Source organism: Xenopus laevis, chromosome 6S (assembly GCF_017654675.1).
Source record: "Xenopus laevis strain J_2021 chromosome 6S, Xenopus_laevis_v10.1, whole genome shotgun sequence".
In the NCBI taxonomy this organism is placed as follows: domain Eukaryota; kingdom Metazoa; phylum Chordata; class Amphibia; order Anura; family Pipidae; genus Xenopus; species Xenopus laevis.
The window spans coordinates 77,183,505-77,190,913 of record NC_054382.1 but is presented as its reverse complement, the minus strand read 5'-3'; the positions used below and the strand labels follow the sequence as shown (position 1 = coordinate 77,190,913).

Below are 7,409 nucleotides of genomic sequence, written 5' to 3'. Positions count from 1 at the left end.
CTCCAGCACTTCTTTCCATCCGAGGCCATGTGGTTCTGGGCTCAGAACAATGTCAAATACCTAGGGGACATTATAAGTAATGGGAGGTTCATAGATGTGATTCCATTAAGAGACAAGATGGGAATTCCAGACCTTCCTATGTACCGTTATTTACAGCTAAGGCACATGTTTAGGGCACAATTCGGGTCTGGGGAGTTGGAGTTGGGGGAACCAACCCTTCTGGTACAATTGAGGAAGGAGGACCCAGTTAAAATGGTTTCCCTGCTTTATGCATGCCTACAATCCTCCAAATCCCCCCCGTTCCACTCCCTTTATAGTCAATGGCGGGTGGATATCCCAAGTTTGACCGAAGAGCAATGGGAGGAAGTAACGGACAGGCTTTATCAGTTTCTCATAAGCACAAGTGTGGATGTGGATTTATTTGACCCCTAATAGACTTCATCAAATGGGCAAAATACCCCTTTCAGTGTGCAAAAGATGTGGAGATAATGATGGCTCTCTCTGGCACATGGTATGGTCGTGCCCTATAATATCTAGATACTGGGGTAGGGTGGTAGGCTATATAGTTGATACACTGCTGTTACCCCCTCTGGGAAAACCGGAAATATGCCTCCTGGGCCTCATAGATGATGTGATACCAGCCAATAGCACCAGGGTACTAGTGAGGACATTGTTATTTTATGCCAAAAAGATACTAATACTGCAATGGATGGCCCCTACTCCTCCCAAGAAAGCGATCTGGTTTGCCTATGTTAATAAGATGCTGCCGCTAATAAAGTTGACTTACGAGGCAAGAGGACAACCTGGAAAATTTGAAAAGATATGGGGTGTCTGGATGGAGACACATATGTTAACCTTGCCATAAATGTGTGATACAAATATTGCTGATCTTTGACTGTATACAGAATGTGAAGTCATAACTGCTGCTGTAATTTTGTTTTTTCCTTGTCTGCTCCCCCTTCCCTTCTTTTCTGTATCCCCCCCCCTATTTGAAAATTCAATAAAAAGAACACCTGTTAAAAAAAAAAAAAAAAAACTCTTCTTCCATGTTGAATGCTCCTTTCTCAGCTGCTTGTATAAGGGATGGCCCTCGAGCTGGGGGGTTGCTTTTTCCAAAAAAAAAAAAGAATCCTGCTTGATTTGTGATGTATTGGTGGTGTGCATTTGTTGACAAATGTAATAAAATATTTTAATGTAAAAAGCAAAAATGTCTTTATTGGTTAAATGTTTATTTTTCAATGTTTGTGTCAGGAGCGCTCTGTTGCTTCATAATCAAGATGGTGGCATCCAGGGCCACACACAGACGTCATCATGCCGTGACATCATCAAGCCTAAAACGGTGTAAAAATTAAAAATAAAAGAAACGTCAAGACGTGTTCAATAGGGATGGGCTAATTGTCGCCAGTGCCCATTTTTTGTCGCGTCTTTTTTTTTTTGACACATGCACATGCAGCCATACAAGTCTATGGGCGTCAATTCTGCGGCAAAACAAGGTGAAAAAAATCGCCCATCCCTAGTATTCAATGCCCGAAAATAAGTCGCACTTGTTAGTATGCCTAGGTGTACTACATTCTGCTGACTGTTTCCTGACTTCTGACCCTCTTCTTTGTTCCTGACCACATCTAATCGATGCCTGCCTTTGAGCCTTTGCCTGAATTCGACTACCATCCTTCTTAATTCCTTGGCTAACACATACTGGACATTAAGGGGGTTATTTATCAAGGTCCGAATTTATCTCAATATCGGCTGCTACAAACTCCGATCTAAGCCGCTCGGGTTCTTAATGCTTATTTATTACTACATTTTCCCAGAAAACTACCTTTGCGTAAAAGCTCAGATTTTCATGATTCTTTTGTGAATTTTCCCCGAAAACTGCGAATTTTTTGGAGTTTTCACCTGAAAGCTCAGAAAACATAGTCAAATTGCCCAAAACCCCCGACACAACCAAAAAATGGGACTGTTCCCATTGACTTTTATGCAACCTCGACAGGTTTGATAATAAAATAATAATCAGGTATTAGGGGTCAAGTGGAAGTTCACCTCACTAGCATGAGCATATCAATAACATATTAACACTATGGGGCACATTTACTTAGCTCGAGTGAAGTATTAGAATGAAAAAAACTTTGAATTTCGAAGTTTTTTTTGGCTACTTCGACCTTTGAATCGAACGATTCGAATTAAAAATGGTTCGACTATTCGACCATTCGATAGTCGAAGTATTGTCTCTTTAAAAAAAACTTCGACTAGCTACTTCGCCAGCTAAAACCTACCGAGCACCAATGTTAGCCTATGGGGACCTTCCCCATAGGCTTTCTAACTAATTTCTGATAGAAGGAAAACCGTTCGATCGATGGATTAAAATCCTTCGAATAGTTAGAGTCGAAGGATTTAATCGATTTTTCCTTCGAACGTTCGATTGAACGAAATGCGGTAAATCCTTCGACTTCGATATTCGAAGTCGAAGGATTTTACTTCGATGGTCGAATATCGAGGGTTAATTAACCCTCGATATTCGACCCATAGAAAATGTGCCCCTATATCTAGATATTTTTTAAATGCATCTATTTTCACTTCCACATGATTGCATTAGAATCTAATGACATTTGTTAATAAGGAATAAGGAACATACTTACCTAAACAACTTTTTTGATGCCTTTAACAAATGACATTTTAACCTGCTACAAAAAGAAAGGTTATTTAATCAAGGAGAATTCATTTGTAGTTATTTTAAGAGAAGTTACAGATATGAAGTCAAAGTTACTACTGAAAAAGTGAAGCAATTAGCTGTGCTTTCACATGCCTTACAGACTCTGTGGAATACCCATTGTGGCAATTTGGCCAGTTATTTCTGGTATCAGATCCTGAGCATGTCCAGTGCCATGCGATCTTTCAATGCAATGTTATACAAAGATGCAACATACAATTATCATCTTTGCCACCTTTCATGATCTAATAAACAGCCACCAGACTTATCCAGGCTGCGTTCAATGACACAGCAGGTTTTCCAGTGTGAAAAATTGTAATGCACCTCTGCCTGGTTTTGAGGATTTAAGAGTGGGGTGGATCCATGACTGACTACCATATCCTGCATCCTCTGAAAATCAGAAAAATGTGCCTGTATAGGTGCTAAATAGTCCCCATAAGTCTCAATAATATATTGCATGATACTAATTGGTTTGGGTGTTTTGAGTGTCTGTATACTGGATTGGACAGTTTGGTTATAGCAAGGCACTTTCAATTTGATAGCCATGAGTTGCCCTTTGTACAGTTTAAACAAAACACAAGCTTGGCTTTTGCCTCCCTAAATATCACCTCCGTGCATTTTATGGTAATTATCTAGTCATTTACTATTCATTGAAGTATATGAGACGCCGGCAAACTTCTCCCCTTTTGAAAATACCGCACGGTACCTGCAAAAAAAGGACTTTTGCTTATATATGACTTTTAACTCATGAAACATGAGTGTGAATTTTAACTTTTTAACATTTTCTTAATAAAACGATATTATACCATGATCTGTTTAAATCCCTGCTTTGGAGTCTGAATATTGATCGGGGAGGATACTGGATACTGCACTGCTTGGGAAAAACGAAGGATATATGAGTACTATTACTACATGAGATAACCGTACTGCTATTTTGTGAGTAGGCAATTTAGCCAAAGTTGTTGAAGGTGAAGGTGCCCTTTGGGAAAATACATAATTGTATGCAACACTGGAGGAAGAATTAATTTAGAAGAAAATTTATATAAATATTCACTTTATTTTTCCAAACACTGGATGTCTGAAACAAATCAAAAAATACGACACCATATTTTCTGTCTTTGTTTGTTTCTGCTCTCTCCGTTTGCTTTAGGTGCTGATCCAAAAACATTGTGTTTTTTTTGTGTAATATTCTTCTGTGCAGCTGAGAGACTGAAGGGGAACGGCAGGAGAGAGTTAAAGGATTGCATTGTTCCTAAGTATTGTTGTAATTTATTGTTTTTCAATTGCTTAACATTTTTATTTTTTCCAAAATCAGCAGTCTCTATGGAATATTAGCAACTATTGCATCAATTCCAACAGATGCTTTCAGTGAAACGAAGGGATTCTGCTCAGCAGGGAAAAAGATAAGAAATGTATCAATGAAATTATTAATTTAGAACAGTTTACAGAGTTGGTGACCCCCCTCTCCCAGAGCTGCTTTAGAAAAACAGCAAACCTTCCCGTATCTCTAGTGGGGAGAGCAAATCTAGTCAAAATGATCTTCCTGCCCGAGTTCCTTAACACCCCTGTGTACCTACCCCAGAGATGGTTTCAGCAGATAAATTCTCATAGGGAGGAAACACAACACTACCTTCTGCAATGCCTTTAAATAATTTATTCAGCAGAATGTGGCACAAGCTGAATGTGGTACTGACAGCTGACGTAGGGTGCACCACCTTATTGGAAGCACTAGAGAATCCCCTCAATAGGGGCGAACACTCGGTTTTCCCATACACTGCCACAATGGTTACCATCATGAGAATCTTTGGGTTGTACCTTATACAACTCTACCCAAAACCAACACTTGGCCCCCATGCACACCCCTATGGGCAAATTTGAGACTCCATCTCCTGGGCTTCCTGAATCTGGCCTCTGGGCCTCTCTGGGAGTGAAGCATTCACTCAGAAAGTGGAGCAGGGGCAACTTAACTCTTTCCAAGAGCTCATGGAAAAAGTCCATCAACGAGGTCCTCCCCCTGTAGAAAGTAGTATACTTGGCCAAGACACATTTCTGGCTATATGGGGCCCATAGCTCGCCCTACCAGAGACAGCAGTGGGTCAGGGCTCGGCCTGATCACCAGCCCAGCTCAAAAGAGCAATAGGTGATGACGTAAGAAGGTGAAAATGAAGCTTTAAACTTCAAGATTATAAAACATTCACAAATAGAAAATAGAAAGCATCTGAAACCAACTGAAAAAGGGTTAGAAGGTGAACAACTAGTGATGTGCGGGCCGACCCGAGGCCCACGGGACACACTGGTCGGGCGGGTTTGGGCCGACCCCTGGACGAAATGCACGGGTTGCGGGCGTGTGCGGGTCGAGCTCTTCTCCTGCTCTCCCCGCCCGCGACCTAGTACTGCCGGCTTCCGGCGCCGGAATTTATACACTTCCGCCTGCCCCGCGGGTGCGGGTCTATAAATAAAGGAGAGCAGCAGGCCTGGGTCGAGTGCGCATAGGGAGCGGGTCGAGAAATTCTCGACCCGCATATCACTATGAACAACCCCTCTAACTTTACTGTTTCATCTATAAATCTGAATAAACTAGATTGTGGTTATGTTTATGTCAGCCCTTTTATAAATGGATATCTGAAGTATCTCCTAGGGGCAGATTTTTTTTGGACTGCAACTTTTTTGGGTCCAGCTTTTTGCTGCTAAAAATCCCAAAATGTCATGGGGGGAAAAAAGCTTGGATTTACTATGCATCAAAACTGCAACCTTTACGAATCCAAAAATGCTCCAGCTAAAACCTGCCAAAATCATTTAGACGTGAATGGCAGATACCCCTTTTATAAATGGAAGATCTTTATTTGCTTCGTGGTTTTAGAGGTTTTTGGGTGTTTTTGATGCTGGCTTTTGTGAGACAATATGAAAAAGTTGTAGTTATTGTGTGACAAGTCCAAAAAGTTGCGGTTTTCGCAAATTTTCTGTGACTTTTTCAGTTCGAATTTTTTAATGACATATGTGATTTTAGAGTTTGTGAGTTTAGTCGTGGTTTCAAAAACCTCTTAAACCACTAAAATGAGACTGTTGATAAATAGGCCTCTTAAAGCTGTGGATCAATATCGTAATTCAGTGAGTACTGCTTTTATGATCAAGGTGATTGTTTTGATAGATTCAACTATATTTTTTTCCCTCAAGCGTTTTTGTTGGTTTGCTTCTGGCCTTGCAATTGATTGGGGACTGTGCACCCAAGCACACACTTAACTAGTTCTTACACTGATTTGACTTTGCAATGTTTCTCAATGTTCCTCCCTGAAAACCCACCAAACATTTGCTTTTATTAACGTGGAAAAACTAGACAGATGAAAGCTAATTACAGGTTGGTGGCTATGGGTTACACTACTGGTACATATAAGTGCATGTTCAGATATGTCTGTGCAAACTATCTGCCGAGTGCACTTTCCTACTAATGGAAGCCTTTCATTCAGGATACCTCTAATATTGCTGGGTCATAACATCCAAGGCTGAGCATAATTAAAGTTCAAACACAAGCAGTTAAAAACAACAGGCCTGTGTGTTGCTACTATGACACTGAAGTGACTACACGTCAGACAAGCTGTAGGAAATGCTTATTTATTTGAGATGCAACTTTTGTATGCAGCCTAGTAGGGTTGGTTAAAGGACAATGAAGGGTTAAGGAACATGCTGGCTTAAATCAAAGGCCTTCTGTGTTATCACTTACTGCACAGAGTGAATCCAGTCTCTCCATATTCTTTCACATGCAAATCCACTGCCAGCACAAGCCCAGTCTCATAGCTGGGTGACGTCACCAAAATTCCTTACTGTACTCTCCCCGCTTCCTTGGGCACACAGGAGTTGCGTTACAACCTTTTTAAACATTCTGCGCATGCTTGTGTCCCAATCTAGTCTGCCCACCAGCCAATAGAAATCAATGGGTCTGGTCTTCATGATGCAGCTCAAATCCTTTGATTCTTACACAGAGCTGCTGGTGTGGACTAACAGCGTGAGAAGGGAGAGAGCAGGAGCGCTGCTAGCAGTAAATTATGTGGAGTGCTGAAAGGTGGATTTCATTTGGAGCAGGCCTCTGGGGGTTAGGGGGAGGGATTTTGGCACATGTGCAATTATGGAAACTGCCTGAAGGCAGAAAGGCATCCTTTACTAAGATGGAGGCGGGTTTGCTTCCACAGGTTGCAACTTCACAAGCTACTTTTATTAATACAAATAAGGTAATTTGCAAAAATAAATTTAGCGATTAAGAAGGAATATATGAGGACTACAAAAGGGGACAATAAGTAAGTTTTGACTTTTGTACTCCTTTAAATCCCCTGTTTTACACAATTTATACAGTGTTTTACACAGTCTGATCTTCCTTCATTTCTCTTACCTATAAAAATCACCAGACCAAGGCCTTGTACTTGTGTTTTCCCAGCACTGGTTTAAATGTAGTAAAGAGAAGCATAGTTAGTCAACAGAGATTGGACAGTTCAAACTAAGGTCAGTGCCAGAACAAGGAGAATGATTTATCAAGTATCATTATGGGCATTTATTAGAAAAAATAACAAATGTGATCTGTTCTGAATGTATTTAATTTAGATTGAGTCAGTAAGAATGTCTAGCACAACATTGCCCTTGAGTGGTCATCACAACTGGAGGGGAAAAGGTAAGCATTGCATTAACATTGATTTATACTGCTTCAGTTATTAGT

The 7,409-nt window shown here is 40.6% G+C and overlaps 1 long non-coding RNA gene across 1 annotated transcript; it reads right to left on the bottom strand.

The window, feature by feature from the left end:
• Nucleotides 1-1,224: 1,224 nt before the first annotated feature.
• On the bottom strand, nt 1,225-6,727 carry LOC108704449. The gene is made up of 3 exons (XR_001933590.2): nt 6,426-6,727; nt 2,637-2,681; nt 1,225-1,331 (listed from the first exon to the last, which is right to left on the bottom strand). It is a non-coding gene; the product is annotated as an uncharacterized LOC108704449 (long non-coding RNA).
• Nucleotides 6,728-7,409: the final 682 nt, after the last annotated feature.